The sequence below is a fragment of the Rattus norvegicus genome, chromosome 2 (assembly GCF_036323735.1).
Source record: "Rattus norvegicus strain BN/NHsdMcwi chromosome 2, GRCr8, whole genome shotgun sequence".
Classification (NCBI taxonomy): domain Eukaryota; kingdom Metazoa; phylum Chordata; class Mammalia; order Rodentia; family Muridae; genus Rattus; species Rattus norvegicus.
The window spans coordinates 32,852,733-32,869,487 of record NC_086020.1 but is presented as its reverse complement, the minus strand read 5'-3'; the positions used below and the strand labels follow the sequence as shown (position 1 = coordinate 32,869,487).

The window sequence follows — 16,755 nt, the reverse complement described above, 5'->3', positions numbered from 1 at the left end:
ATTAGGGTTAAGTGTGTGGTTTTTGTTCTTTTTGATATGGTTCTAAGAAGAATCCAAGAAATCTAAGAAATTCCTGAGTTGCATTATAACTAGCCTCATTCACCATCATTGGAAGAGTGTTTTGCTGGGTATAAAATAGTAAGTTGAGTTTTTCTTTCTTTCAGTATTCTGTTTCTTGCTCGGGTTCTCCTCTTGACTAGAATATGGCTGTCCTTGCCTCCTTTCTGCCTTTTTTCCCTCTAGACCTTCTTAGGACTTTTATCCTTTTCGCTGGTTTGATTTAATTGCATGTGTCTTTTGTGAAGTTTCTTGTGCTTGGAATTCATTGAACTCCTTGAGTGGATCTTTAATTTTCATCCATTTTGAAAAACTTTTGTTAATTTTTTTCTTGTTTTATCTTCTGTTTATTTCTCCCTCTCTTCAGCTTTATAGCAAGTTGCTTAAAGGAGTTTCATTGATTGTTTAAAAACTGCCTCTGGATATTTTTAGCCCTTTTCTGGACACTGTCCACTAACCTTTTATTCTGTATACATTCTGTGCCATCTAAAGTTCTATGACCTCCTTTGAGGGCATTGTTTTTCATTTTGTTCCGAGCTATGCACATTTGGAAACACCTTGGTCCCTCAGGTTTTATGACTAAGAGTATTTTTTTAAATGGGCCTTGGACAATGTTTAGTGAGAGCTAATTTTGCTCTACAGTGGAAACAAATCCATTTCAAGCATTCTATAGTGTGTGAACTACGACATTATACCACGTCTGATTGTTGGAAACAGGAACTATTCCTAGTCTTGTGTGGATTCTCCCTCTGGAAACTCTCTCCTGTTTCTGTTGCACGCAGGCCCCATCAAAATGCAGTTCGAAACTCCAGAGAGACTGGGTCCATCCCCCCTCTCTTTAAACCTGTCGTGTATGGAAGTGTCTGACTTGGTAACTCTGGGCACATTGGACTGATTGGACTCACGGCTTCAGCTCTTCATCGCAGATGATTCCTGGTCTCTGGATGCCCCTCCCTCCACTTTATTTCTCAGGTGCCAGGGATCAGTTTGCTCCATTAGCTGATAACCAGGATCTTGTTTTGTACACTATTGTTGTTGTAAAATTATATAAAAAATGTTGTGTTTGTCCTCCACTAGACCCGGCACCACAGTGCTCCAAGATATCTGGTAGGTTTCTTCATCTCAGTCAGCAAAGCCTCTCATCCTCTTTGCTCCATCCCATAACACACTGCTGATGGCCTCTCTCTGAGCCTGGCAACAATCTCTCTACCCATCCAGTTCCCAGAAATACCCATCTCAATTCCGTGGCGGCTTAGTGTCCCAGCTGCCACACACTCTCTTAAACTTAATTCGCCACAAGAAAGAACACACAACACAATAACCTCTTATCCAGTTGATGATATAATTGCCCACCTAGACACACAAAGCCCTATACGCATCCATCCCTTAAGAACATTCATAACAACCTGTAAATACGCAGAGTGTAATCTTAACATCAGCCTCTATGTTCTCTTGGCGGCTTCCTCTCTCCTTCCAGTCTCCTCCTCTTCCCTCAAACTTTTCTCCCACTCATCCTTCCTTCTTATCCAATGACAGGCCTCGTTCTATCTTGTGCCTGACTCACTTGCGTAATGACATCATCCCACATACCATGTCTGTTGTTTGGGTCATTCCAAGAGGTATAGTAGAAGCAGAATCCCCTTCCTCCATCTCCTCAGATGTAAACGTAGTATTCACTTAAGAAGGTAAACTTTTCTATATGTCCAATGCACAGGTAACTTACAGATATCTACATCATACAAAAGTAGTGAGTGATTCTGGGACGAAGGGGTGGTGATCTGGGAGAATAGTTTACACTCTGTAGAGCATATTTCTGTTTTGCCTTTTGTGACATTTCCCCTATAACCTATGACATATGGTGTTAATGTGTAATATACTCTCTTATGAATGAATTTAGCTTTAAAGGACCTACTGAACACTGGGTGATAGGGATTGTATTGGTACATTTTCTTCTCAGCGACTGGGCTGACAGATAACCTAGTTTCAATCGTCTTTCATCCTTTTTTTTTAAGTCTAAGGCAGTGCAGAGAGGCAGCTTTCCCTGTTGACTCCATCTTCTGGGAAGTATGGTGCTAGATGCTTGCTTAGAGCCCGAGTGTGACACTGGTCTTCACAAGTCTTTTAGGACAACATATAAAACATGTGCCAGGGTGCCAAACCCTTCAGCTTTTCTGGAGTCTTTTTAGCAATTAACTCCCAGATTCTACTTCTGTGTAATGATCCTAAAGAATAATAAGAGAAAGTGGGCAAAGATTTACAATTTAGGATGTGTATGGCAACTTTCTGTATGACAGCGGGATGTTGAAAAGCCACAAATGTCTAATACTAAACTGCCAAACTGAATTTGGACCATAATGAAATGGAAGGTCTGAATATTGAAATAGTAAGCACTAATAAACATTCAAGTGTTATTTCTGTTAAGTGAAAAACCAGCTGTCTGCTTAAGGTATATACAGGAAGATTTTAAATTAAGAAATACATATAGAAAGGATATATATTAACTGGTTATATTATCAATTTTATTATTATCATACATAAATGGATAATATATGCATGGTCTAAAGGCTATATATTAAAATGATAATCATGTTTACTCCTCAGTGGCAGGGTAATGAAGTCATGGTTCCAGCTCATATGTGTAAAATATTTATAGGAATCTTATTATTTGCATAATAAAAATTTTGGCCGACTTTACAGAATATATTATCTCGACTGGAGAGCCACCTCTTGGATCATATGCCTCCTTTTATTCCACTTCCCTTGGTTACTTGTACACAAAGAATAGAGGACTCCCCAGATCTGTTTGGTTTTCCTCGTAATTGGTGTTGGGCTGATCTGGGGTTACTACACTGCATTGTAAACCTTTCTCTTTCATGCGATATTTTTGGCTATTTCTTTTCATGTCTAGCCCTTACCCTCCATTTTTAATTGCAGTCTAATGTACCAGCTCCCACTTTCTTCACTCCACCCCTCTTTCTTCTCTTTCTGAGCCCATGACTCTATTGTCACTTTGCCAAAAGCCCAGCAGCTCTGCTTTTGCTAAGCCACAGTCAAGACTTTGTGCCTTTGAGATGTGTCCAAACTCCTGCTCTACCCCATGCTCTGTTTGTTGCCGACTTCCAAGTCTCTGCTACTTCAGTGTGTAGACTTGCACATCCACACTTCATGTGTGTAACCCTGTGTCCCCCACTCCCACCCCCCGCCGATTGGGCAGCGTCAGTGTATTCTCTGTCATACTGAAGCTGGAATTCCGATAACTTTGGTCAAAGGAGGGTTAGGAGACATGACAAGAGGATCTGTGCATGTGGTTCATTGTTGGACTTGTCTCCTTGGGCTTCTGCGATCATCCATGTAAGGAACGTTGTAGAAACTCTTCAGAGCTGTGGAGAGGTTGAGACCCAGAGAGTAGACCTGAAATCAGCCTATGGCTTAAGGCTCAGGCAGCTGGCCCACACCCGTGGGGTGGGGGACCAAGGCACCTATGGTGCACTATGGAGATCTTGAAGTTACCAGCTACACTCCTGAATTTGCAGCTGTCGGTTGAGGAATAAATGCTGATACAGGTATAACAATATCACTGTCCCTGAATCATGGTCACAGCATTGTGGGCACCAGTGATTAGAAGCTTCTCCATTAGATATAAAATATTTCACAGCACCCTCATCTTTCTTCGATCTTCTAAAAGGATTCTGAAAGACAAATTATATATATATATATATATGTAACAAAATGATTAAAAATACTTTAAAAACACGAACAGAACATGCAGCCTTTGTCACCATGTCACAAATCTTAAAGGTCAAGTTTTCCCTTGTCAACATTTAATGTGACAAGGGAATGTTTTGGGACCAGGTTGCCTCTCCTCTCCCTATCCTGTTCTGCTGACCTCTGTGCTAGTAAACACCCAAGAGCCCAGGGCCAGGGTAAGGAGTGGAGGCCTGTTGTTCGAACTGGCCCAGCCTAGGGAACACTAATGTCAGTGTTAAAGTCCCTGTGTGGTGGGACTGATCCGGCACGTGTTACAGGGAGTTTTGAGAGCATTCAGCAAGCCCGTGTCCTCAGGGTTTAAGATGAGATGTGTTACTAAGGTCCTGGGTAAGCCCTTGCCTCCGTGTCCTTGTGTGTAAGAGAATGACGATAAGAGACTCTTTCTCAAAGGCTTGATATGAGGGTCGGATGAACTCCTCGTGTTTAGTGCTCATAGCTCGGGGCAGGATGGGGGGCAAATAGTCACTTCAAGTATACTGTTGTTTTTGGTGAGGCAGGGACTCAATTGCTAAATTTTCTTCTTGAAGAATTTTACACATGCATATAATGAGGTTTGGAAGAAAGGGAGGAAACAGAATTAACAGCATCACAGACTGTGTTCTGCAAAACAGTAATTCTCGGCAGATGGCATCGGAGATGAAAAGGAATGGGGGCTTTCCCTGTGCTAGGTAAGGCTCCTTCCAGCTTCGAGAGCAAAATTTTACCGGAAGGCCGAGCCTGGCGATCAGCGCGGCTGGGTGGCGGTATCTCTGTGGGGCAGAAATGGGACTCGTGGATCTGAAGGACACATTGAAGCTAAGGGGTGTGGTTTTTGCAGACGGGACTGGTCGGCAGAGCCCAGGTTAGTTTCCCGATTCCTTCTCTTGCTCAGATGTCTTCTTCTAGCCTACTGCTGGAGACCTGGTGGTGGGTGACTTTCTCCTCCCCTCGCTGATCTGAGGAGCCTTTAAACAGGGCTTGACTTTACACAGCACTCTCCAGAGGATAGGTAGGCTGAGATGGAGTTTAGGGAGTAAAGCGGGGTGTACGTCCCATGGACACTGTGCTAGTTACAAAGTGGATGGATGAAACGGACAGGGGGACCACTAGGAAAACAAACTTCCTTTAGCTCTCAAATCCCTACTGCGTTAGTGTTTCCTCTGTGAGGTCCCGTGAACAAGACATCCGGCCGAACCCAGACAGGGTCTGCCTTTCCCAAGCTTTCTACTTTTGAAGTGGAGTGCAGGTCCCTGCTGGGTACTCAAGTCATCTGGAGGATAAGTTCATTCATCATCATGATTTTACAAGATGGAAGGATCGTGCGCCCTTGCCGGGGTGGGGTTGGTGGTTGCTCAAAGCTCTGTTGACTACAAAATGTGTTTCCTCGTGGAGGGTGGATCATCTGTGGTCACCTCTGCTCTCCCAGCTGTCTATTTATTCCCTTGCAACCTGGGCTGGAACCAGAGCTTGCTAGAAGGTGTTGGAGGCTGGGTGGGAGGGTGAGGCCAGTGGCTCTGTGTGGTACACATGAGAGGACTTCAGAACTGGAGGACGATGACATTTGGGTGAACCCTTAAGTACTGGCTTCACTCTTTTTCCTGTTTATGAGGAATAAAAATGAATGGTGTAATCTTACTCCACAGTGGAGAGTGAGGGGTTTGCTTTTGGGATGCTCTCTGGAATGAAGGAGAAGTGACTCAGAAGGGGAAGGAAAAGAGGAGAGAGGAGGCATCCAAAGCCCAGGGCTCCTCTCCTATGTAGAAGTGAGAGCAACATTAGAGCCTGGCCCTCTCCTGCACCACCTGGGCCTCCCAAGTGGCACTTGGCAACCAGCTTGACTCATTAGCATTTTCACAGCCAAGGGGCAGTGCACAGGATGTTCTCTACAGATATTTAAATTGCTGGACTAAAAATGGTCCCAGGGCATTCCCAGTCCCTATTCGTCCATATGGCCAGGCAGAAGCCTCACACTTCTTCATTCTGAAGAGAATTTTGTCGGGGTCAGTGCCTATGGGATCGGGGGCAACAACACCGGAAACATTTTCTTCATACCTCTCCCTCCCCTGCCTTTTCTGCCTCTTTTCCCTTTCTTCCTCTTTCCCTACAGGCTTTGCTTCTGTTGTACTTTTCAAATATACTGATTGCTAGCAGAGAGACAGAGCCCGGTGACCAGAAACCGTGCACATCCGCAGGCCAGATTGCCATTCTGAGGCCAGATGCAAGAAATGTCCCCAAACGATGAGCTTCTCGTGCTGATGGAATGTGGTTGTCAGGGACATCTGTGCATCTCTTGCTGCTCTAGCAAATTAATCACCACAAATTTAGTGATTTAAACCAGCTCCAAGTAATTTCCTCCCTGTTCTGTAAGTCAGAAGTCTGGCCACAGCACCATAGCCGGATCTTCTGAGGCATCTCTCTGATGTGGGCAAGCAATGTTTTCTTTCAGGGAGCTCTGGAACGGCTCTGTTTCTCAGAGAATCCAGGCTCTTGGCTGAGTTTATTTTTTTGTGATTCTAAGAGTCCCTAGTTCTTTGGTGGCTGCAGACTCCCGGTTGCTGCTTGGTTGTCAAGTCTGCCCCTTTCCAGCTCACACTTTCTGTGTAGCCTCTGCAGCGAAAACAATGCCCTCTCTTGGCATATTCACAGTTCTGTGGATTCAGGTGTGGAAAGCCCAGAGGTGACACATTGCTGCAGCCTCTGTTGGGGGAACCTTCTATTTCCACTCATGGATGGGCAAGGCCAGTTAGAGAACGAAGGATTCTGAAGTCATAGGCAAGGGGGAGCCAGAGAGAATTTTGACCCTCAGAGAATCAATGTCTTCTTCTGAAACCCAGGACTTCTGGATCGTCCTCTCACTCAAGATGGCCACAGGGACCTGGAGAGGTGACCTGAGTTGGCCAGTGTTGGTAAGCACCAGAGATAGATGTGAAATCTGAAGGGGGCTTTTCAGAATGTGAAAACGCTTGTCCTTGTTTGCACTGAAGAAATAAATAACTGTGGTTTACTTGGTTCCGGAAACGCCAGCCAGTGGCATTGCGTGTTGACAATGACAATGGCCTTTCTATAGAAATTTACAAGTGATGGCCAGCAAGAAACACTCCACCTAATTCTTACAGTGTCTGGCTGTCATCATAATCAGAATTCATTGTCTTTCCCTTGGCATGACCACATTTCCTGCCTCGGGGTCATAAGAAAATGTGGAGCTCATGAACCAACTGTTTTGGAGCTCCAAGGGAAGAAACCTGGCAAAGAATTCCACAGCCCTGTGCCTCCTCCGCTCCGAGCTCTAAGGCAGGCATTCTCTGTGGTTCTATTCGGATGTGCAAGCAGTGAGCCTAGTCTACTGGGAGACTGGCTCACTATTCAGGGGGCCTCCTTCTCCTGCCAACTCTTCTCACCCTGGTCTCCTCTTTGTCACAGTCTGGAGACACCTACCTCCCTGGGATTTACAGAAGCCTTAGCAAGTGCTCCAGCTAAGACTATATCCACCCCCATCCCTGGGCTATGTGCCTGGGAGGTGAGAAAACTGACTCACTGCCTCTGACTCAATGAAAAGACAAATGGATGGAGAAACCACTGGATTGATGTTGTGGGGAGAACCCAGTATTTTTGCCCATGAAGAAAGACGAGATGGCTGTTAGGAAGTCAGTCCTAGAGGGGAGAAGCTTTTATTTAAGCTCTTTCTTTTTTTTTCCTCTGGAATGCTTCACAGTTTTAACAGTGGAGGTTTTCAAGTCGCAAGGGAGGCACAGAGAGGATGGGAGGCTGAAATAGGAAATGGCCAACATAATCTCAGCAGCAGCAGTGCACACTAACCGTGGTGTTTGTCTGTGCAACTGGTTTTCTCACACACCAGAAACTCCCTCTAATTGCCAGAGCGTGAAATGCTAAGACCTGTACTCTAGGACCTTTCCTTCCTGGGCAGGAAGCCATCGCTTACAGTAGAACCGTGGTATGTGCAGCCCCTGTGAGCAGCGTGGGCTCTTCCAGACCTCTAGCTTCCTGTTGTAGTGTTGCTCCTGGAAGGAAGCATGTCCATTTCTTGGCCCTCATGGCAATGTCCCCTGATAAGTATGGTCAGTACCATTGGTACTGTCTAAGCTCCACCCCCACAGGTATGGTCAGTACCGTTGGTATTCTGTCTAAGCTCCACCCCCCAGCTCCGCCCCACAGTTGCCTGGCAACAGCCAGCTGTTCCTGACACTATATAAGGGGCTACTTGCCCCTCTCCTCATTCTCTTTGCTCTTCTCTTCCCTGCTCTCTTGCCCTTTTCCCTATCCCCCCCCCACCCCTTCCCTCCACGTACCCATGGCCGGCCTCCTTTGTTTCTCCCCTCTTTTACTCTTCTGTCATTAAAACCTTTCCATGTGGAACCCTGTTGGCTTGGTGTGCTTTGTCCGGACGCGGGCCAAGATTTAAACCCCCAACAAGCACCAGTTTAGCTCTCTCTAGGTGGAGCTTCTCCTTCCCTTGCTTGCAGAAAGGTCTCAGACATTGGTCAGGTTTTCTCACATCCAACAACGGAGGCACAGGTCTACCGAGGTCATGGAGAAGTGTGTACACATGGCCAGTGCCCATCAGCGACGGTTTGCTCTGTGTTAGTGGATAGCTGCAGCTTGGACCATTGACTCCTAAGTGAGACACTTCCGGGTACACACCCAACAGCCAATTTTACTGACCTTAGCTTTCTGGTTGCCGTGATGAACACCATCACCAAAAACAACTGGGGAGGGGGCAGGGGGTTATTTGGTTTACATCCAGGTCGTAGTCCATCCCCGAGGGAAAAAGTCAGGACTCGAACTCCAGCAAGAAGTGAAAAAAACGTTGCTTACTGGCCCTCTCCCTCTGACTCTTGTCAGTCATTTTTATTATACAACCCAAGGCCGCCTGGGACTCTGGCACTGCTCAGAGTATGGGTAGTATACCGTTTCTATAACAACCAACTGTTATGACAGTTCCCCACAGATGTGGTCACAGGCCATTCTGATCCGGGCAATCTTACAACTGATACTATCCAGGTGGTTTTCGCTTATGACAGAGAATAAAAATAGCCAGCATATTTCCTTCTTCCTTGCCGAAGGACCCAACCTCCTGCCAGCATTAAAGTGGGGTTGTAAAAGCCATACATGCTTTGGGACCACTGACTTTGTGAATCTCAGCTCCAGGTCTTACCATCTGTGACCTCTGGCAAAGTCATTCTCTGGATCTCACTTCCTCACCTCTGATTGGACTTAATACTTCCTTATGACTGCGCTCTGCTCCAGATTACTCAGCAGGCGGAGTTTCTGTTCTACGGCAATCACGTGCCAGTTCCTACTCCATCAGCTCAAGTACTGACATGACATGCATTACTATCCTTTGGATTGGGGAGAATATCTGTTGGGGAGCTTCTGTCCATCTCCAGCGCCCACAGTCTGTCTCTTTGTGAGATAAGAAATGGCAGAGGCCATTCCAGTCCAGAACCATTTGATTTGGGGAGGCTGTGTTTATGGGATAATAAGCTGTAAGTCTTTGAGCAGTCCTGGTAAAAACCGTTCTATGTGGTGTACCTAATAATGACATAGAAAAACAGTGCATTTAAGCCACACATGGCTTCACATGTATTTAATAATCGTATTGTTTGCATGATATTTTGCTTTAAAATTTCATAAAACTCAAATGGTGTTAAATTTGCAAATATATTATATATATACACATGCACATACACATATACACATACACATACACATACACATATACATATACATATACATATACATATACATATACATACACATACACATACACATACACATACACATACACATACACATATACATATACATATACATATACATATACATATACATATACATATACATATACATATACATATACATATATTACAGAAAAACTTACAGTGAAAACAGGGTATATTCATGTCCCTAGTTCTCAGGCCCCCAACAGCTAGCTAACCACTACTTTTGGTCTTTTCTTTGCCTTCCCAGAGATTTCTGAAAATAAACACAAAACAAATGTAAGCGAGATACAAAATATATTGCTTTCCCTCATGGTAATATAAATATTACAAAGCTATACATCATCCTGGCCCTCGCTTTATTCTCTTAAGATATTTTGGTAATAATCAGATATTCCTGATTAACACAGAAAGAATCACTGTCTTCTGTGGATGGGGAAATGGCTCTGCAGTTAAGAGCGTTGGTGGCCCTTGCAGGGGAAAGAGGTTTGTTGCCAGATCTCGTACATAGCAGCTCACAACTGGCTGTAAATCCAGCTCCAGGATCCAATTGGACTTCTTGGGTATCAGCACACACACACACACACACACACACACACACACACACACACACACGCACGCACGCACGCACGCACGCACACGCACAAAATAATAAAATAAATCTTTAATAACTTTAAAAGGGTATTATTACAAAATGCTGCACCGAATTAAACCAGTTCCTCCTGATGAGTATCCAGGCTCCTTCCCACCTCGATTGCACTGTTGCAATTAATAGACGGTATACTTACTGTAGATATGCAAATATGCCTGTAGGGAGAATTCCCTGAAGTGGAATTACTGTATCCAAGCGCACACACATCTGCAGCTTTGGTTACTATTGCTAAATTACCATCCATATGGGCCATGCAAATTTCTACTCCCACCAGCAAGGTCCGCGAGTGTCTGGTTCCCACAGCCCTGCAACAGGACATCAAATTTGGGAATGTTGCCAATTTTATGGTGAAAAATGGCTTTTAGAGTAGTTTAATTTGCATGCATCTCATTATGAGTGCAAAAGAGCATTTTAAACATATTAAGAACGATTTATTTATTCTCTGCATTGTCTTTATAACATTTGTCTGCTTTGCTAGTGAGTTACTGGTCTTTCTCTTACCTACTTTGGGGCTTTTTACATACTAATAAGGTTATTATTACTGTCTATGATGAGTTATATTTTTCAGTTTATCATTTGTGGTTTATTTTAATTATATGAGGACTTAGTCAGGTTTTAAAATTTCCTTTTATATAGAGTTGGATTTATTAGCTTTATCTTTCGAACTTCATGTTCTGTGAAACTATGAAATATTTCCAGCCTCTTCACCTATTATCTTTGATTGACTGGTTGACTTTTATTAAAGATTTCATCTATTTGGAAATTACAGAGAGGTATGGGGTGATATTAGAGTTTATAATTAATATTTCTGAGATAGCTACCAGTTGGCCACCATTACTCAGGCTTGTCATCCTCACTAGGGCACTTCTGTCCTCTTTCTCTCTCCTTCTCTCCATGTTATTGCTGCATTACTACTAAACCAGTGTTGTGTGCCTTGATTTACCTTTGAAGACTTGTTTGTTTTGTAATCAGTGTGAACTTTGAAATTCCTTTAACCTAAAAAAACAAACAAACAAACAAAAAAATACAAACAGGTTTGTTGGCATTATGCTAAATTTAAAAGTTGAAAGGTGAGCATCTCTCTCTCTTTCTCTCTCTCTCTGTCTCTGTGTGTGTGCATGTGTGTATGTGTGTGCATGCGTGTATGTGTGTGTATATATGTGTGTGTTTGTGTGTGTATATGTGTGTATGTGCGTGTGTGTGTGCATGTATGTGTTTGAGTGTGTGTTTTGTGTGTGTGTATGTGTGTGTATGTGTTTGTGTGTGTTTTTTTGTGTGTGTATGTGTGTGTGTGTGTGTGTGTGTGTGTGTGTGTGTGTGCACATGTGTGTGGAGGCCAGAGGCCAGCTTCATGTGCCTTCTTTGGTTGCTTCCCGCTTTATTTTTGAGACAAGGTCTCTCAGTAAACCTGGAGCTTGCTGACTAGCTACACTTGTTGGCCAGTGAGCTCCAGAAATAATCTGGTCTGGCCCTGCAGTACATCATGATTGTAAGCACAGAATACCATGCTATGCTTTTTCATGAGTCTGGGGAACCCTGGCTCATGTCTTCACGCTTGCGGGGCACTTTACCCACCAAGCTCCAAGATGAGCACACTTTGATACAAGAGAGGAAAATGACACTGTGGAGTCTTGTCAAAAAGTCTGGCATTCTTTCCCGTGTTTGTTTGTTTGTTTATTTTAACACCTTTATGCTACTATTTATTTAATGTGTGAATTTTTCATAACATATTTATTTATTCACTTTAGATTTCAGTCACAGTCCCTCCCCACTCATTACTCCCTCCTATTTTCCTCAGGGAAGAGGAAGCTGAGAATCCCCCATTGGGTACACCTGACCCTGGGACATCAAGTCACAGAAAGACTAAGTGCATCCTCTCCCACTGAGGTCCAACCAGACAGTCGAGTTAGAGGAAGGGGATTCAATGGCAGGCGACCGAGTCAGAGACAGCCCCCTCTCCAATTGTTAGGGGACCCACATGAAGACTAAGCTGTGCATCTGCTACAGATGTGCAGGGCGCTGAGGTCCAGCCCCTGTAAGCTCTTTGGTTGATGGTTCAGTCTCTGTGAGCCCCCGTGGAGCTAGGTTAGTTGACTTGTAAGTCTTCTTGGGGTGTCCTTGACCCCTCTGGTTCACTCAATCATGTCCCTGCTCGTCCACAAGACTCCTCTGAATGATGTTTGGCTGTGGGTTTCTGCGTCTGCTTCCATCCACCGCTGGGTGAAACCTCTCAGGAGACAGCTATGCTAGGCTCCTGGCTGCAATCATAGCAGGGTATCATTTATAATGTCAGGGGTTGGCTCTCTCCCATGGGATTGGTTGGCTATTCCCTTAGTCTCTGCTCCATCTCTATCCCTGTGCATCTTGTAGGCAGGGCAAGGTTTGGGACGAAGGTTTCATGTGGGGGTTGACATCTTCCTCCCTCCACTAGAAGTCCTGACTGCTTGAATCTCACTCAGAACGGGAACTACACAGTCATCGTAGGCGGAGGGAGAGAGGGAACTGGGTAGCAGGGGAGGTGAGGAGGGGAACAGGGATGGGGATCAGGTGTGGGGAGGGGGCAGGTGAGGGCTGGGAGAGAGGACAGAAATCAGTGGGGGCCATTCCTGTTTTTTAAGCATGTTCTGTTGCATTCTGGAATATTTTAAAGATTGTTTTCAAGGTATAGGTCTTGTATCTTTATTGCTAAATTTATTCCTGAGAAAGTTATCTTTTTAACTGTCGTTCTTGCTAATGTAAAGGAAATCTCACTACACTCATAGCTTTAACCGTTGACTTCTACCCATTAGTTTTCTAACCTCCAATACTGCTGATAACAAACTTGGCAGCTTGGCTTTTAACTGACGTTAAAAACATTGATTTCCTTGGGGTTTCTAGGTAAATAATATCACCAGCATATAATTAGCAAACGTGTTTGTCTCTCCCTCTGTATTTTTATACCTGCAAACTTTATTGGCTAGATAAAAATTAGCAAAAATAGTGGTAGAGGGGGTGCATATGTTGCTCAGTGGTAAAGGACTTGCCTGGCATGCACAAAACCTTGGATTTGATTCCAGTTCCATAATAAACTAGATGATAGTGGTGTTGGTGATGGTGGTGGTGGTGATGATGGTGATGGTGGTGGTGGTGTTGTTGTTGATGATGATGGTGGTGGTGGTGTTGTTGTTGATGATGATGGTGGTGGTGGTGATGATGATGGTGTTGGTGGTGGTGATGATGATGGTGATGATGATGGTGATGATGATGGTGTTGGTGGTGGTGATGATATATCAGATAAATTCACACTGGGCAATTTTTACTGTCTTTCTCACTGATAAACAGAACAAGCATACAAAAATTAGTGAACCATGCGAGGTGTGAAATTGAATCACTGGTGTTCGTAAGAACTGAGGAACCCCAGGATGAAACCACAAAGACATCTGCAGATAAACTAGTGACATTAGTAAGTGAATTTGGTAAGATCACGAGTTATAGGAACAATATGTAAAAACAAATATGGTCACTACTTCAGGACTACAAAATTAAAAAGTTAACTTTAAGAAGTCATTTCATGGAGCTGGAGAGATGGCTCAGAGGTTAAGAGCACTTACTGTTCTTCCAGAGGTCGCGAGTTCAATTCCCAGCAACCACATGGTGGCTCACAACCATCTGTAATGAGATCCGATGCCCTCTTCTGGTGTGTCTGCAGACAGCGACAGTGTATTTATATAAATAATAAATAAATCTAAAAAAAAAGTCATTTCACTTACTGTAATGTCAAGGTGCACAAAACAGCCAGCGAAGACTTAATAAAAGATATCTAAGACTTCCACATTGAAAACTATCAATATTGTTGAGAGATTAATTAAAACCTAAGGAAGGATTCTTATGGAGCAAATAACCCAGTTTAGCGAAGATGTCAGTTATCTGTAAACTGATCTGTTCAATATACTCTTGTGCAAAACCCCGGCAGCTGTCTAGCAGAAACGGAGGAGCTGGGCATAAAATTTATATGGAATTATAATTGGTCATGAGTAAATAGCACAATCTTGAACAAAAAAGTCGGAGGACTTATTTTACTGGCTCTCAAGTCCTAGTCTTGGCAGTAAAAAAAAAAAGTATGTTTGTGCAAGGATGACATTCTTTTGCTTTAAAAAGTGGAGGTGGTTAGAATAAAGCACAGAAACAGATCTTCATGTCCACAAGCGTGCAGATAATTTGCAGCAAAGGTGGCACTCTGGACCAACAGGAATAAAGGCTGTGTCGAATAAATGGTGCTGGGCCAATTACATCGGCATTTAGAAACAAAACAAAATAAAGCAAAAGAAGTCTTATCCTCTACATACCCTAAATGAGTTCCAAGTGCTGGCGGTGGTAGGGTTAGCCTAAATATGGAAAGGAAAAGAATCTTCTAGATGTTCTACAACAACTTTTTGTTTTGTGATGGCTTTGGGTGAGCAAAGATAGGCGGGACACTGAACAGTGCACACGTTAGCAAAGGCTGGGAAGTTGCACTGTGTGGACATGAGCATGTTATGTTCATCTGAAGGACGCATTAAGGATCGGGAAGGCGCAGCACAGAGCGAGAGGGTTCTCTCAGCACACACGGCAAAGGGCTCGTTCCAGAAACTAAGAAGAAAAGGAATTTTTGTTGTTGTTGGTTTTTTGCTGTTGTCTGTTTGTTTTGTTTTTTTGAGACAGGGTTTCTCTGTGCAGACCTGGGTGCCCCAGAGCTTGCCATGTAGAGCAGGTCGCCATGGAGTTCACATTGATCCACTGTGTCTGCCTCCCAGATGCCGAGTTAAAGATGTGTGCTACCACACCCAGCCCCCACCCCCCCAAAAAAGGCTTGTACAAAATGAATAAGAGGGACCTAGAAAGATAGTTCCATAGGTAAGAGCACTGTCTGATCTTCCAGAGGACCCAGGTTCCATTCTCAGCACCCACATGGTGGCTTACAACAGACTAACTCTATTCTCAGTTGACCCAACACCCTTTTCTGGCCTCATCAGATACCAGGCACACACATAATGCACAAGCATACATTCAAGCAAAACACTCATACACATACAAATGAACGAATGAGGTAATAAAAAATGAATAAAACAGGGGTTGGGGATTTAGCTCAGTGGTAGAGTGCTTGCCTAGGAAGCGCAAGGCCCTGGGTTCGATCCCCAGCTCCGAAAAAAAGAACCAAAAAAAAAATGAATAAAACAACTGGACATCCAACACGCACACAGAAATTGTAAAGAGCTGTTCTAGCTGTTTACTGGTCTGGGATGCTTAAAAACACCAAGAAATGAAACCCATACTGCCAGAAAGATGATAAGAAGATATCTCCCATTCCAGTTTGGGGAAAGTCTGACAACTTCTAATAAACTAAAAGACACATTTGACTTAGAAGCTAACAATTCATTCCTACAAAACTAACAAAGGCACAAACACCAACAGATGTTAAAAAAAAAAAAAAGTTCACCTCTGCATTGCTAAAACAGATCAGAGCTGGAGAGACCCCAAGTAGCTTTCAAAAGAAGCATGATATATGTGTACGATCAAATACAGGAGTTAAAAAACGAATCCATTCAGATCCTGCTTCATCACAGATAACACATGTACCATACTATTCTATATAAATACGTTCAAAATGAGGCAGTGAGGGGGTTGGAGAGATGGCTCAGAGGTTAAGAGCATTGTTTGCTCTTCCAGAGGTCCTGAGTTCAATTCCCAGCAACCACACGGTGGCTCATAATCATCTCTAATGAGATCTGGCGCCCCCTTCTGGTATGTAGGTGTACATGCAGGCAGAATGTTGTATACATAATAAGTCTTTAAAAAAAAAAAAACCAAAAAACTGAGGCTAAATGTGTTGTCTCCCTTTTGTGAGGTGCTCTATTATGTGTTAGAACTTAGGGTAGTGCTTATGTAAGGGAGAGGGAGGCTCCTGGGTTGCTGACAGTGCTGTTGATCCGGGATTTTGTTGTTGTTGTTGTTGTTTTGTTTTGTTTTGTTTTTTCTCCAGAGCTGAGGACCGAACCCAGGGCCTTGCACTTGCTAGGCAAGCGCTCTACCACTGAGCTAAATCCCCAGCCCCTGGGATGCTCTTTATTTGAGACAATTTATTAAGTTTATTGTGTTCTGCGAGTAGCTGGAGCAGTCACTGTTTATTAATCATCGTGTGTGTGTGTGTGTGTGTGTGTGTGTGTGTGTGTGTGTGTGTGTGTGTGTGTAAGATGTGGTGGGCACTACAAGCTCGCTTCTTCTCACCCCTTTGTGAATGTTGCCTGTGTTGGATTGATCTCATTGTTACTAACTCAAGGGTCGGCACAGCCCACGCACGCATGCGCACTTTGCAAGCGCATCTGTAGAGCGCAGAGTAGAGCTCAGTTGTGCCAAAGCCAGATGTCCTTCCGGTTGATTGACAAGTTCACTTTAGGGCTTCCCAGTCCACCGCAGCTCCGCTGTGCCCACTTACATTCTGCAGAGAAGGGCACTGGCCAGAGGGGTGGGTCTCAGCGCTAAAGCTGGAGAGCCTGTCCTTATTCCTCTAACTGATGCCACCGTCTGTATGTGCCAGCTGGCAGA

At 44.0% G+C, this 16,755-nt stretch overlaps 1 long non-coding RNA gene across 1 annotated transcript; it reads right to left on the bottom strand.

Moving 5' to 3' along the window:
* Positions 1–2,554: 2,554 nt before the first annotated feature.
* LOC120100686 (uncharacterized) lies at positions 2,555–9,612 on the bottom strand. Its single transcript, XR_010064054.1, has 2 exons — positions 8,485–9,612; positions 2,555–3,746 (listed from the first exon to the last, which is right to left on the bottom strand). It is a non-coding gene; the product is annotated as an uncharacterized LOC120100686 (long non-coding RNA).
* Positions 9,613–16,755: the final 7,143 nt, after the last annotated feature.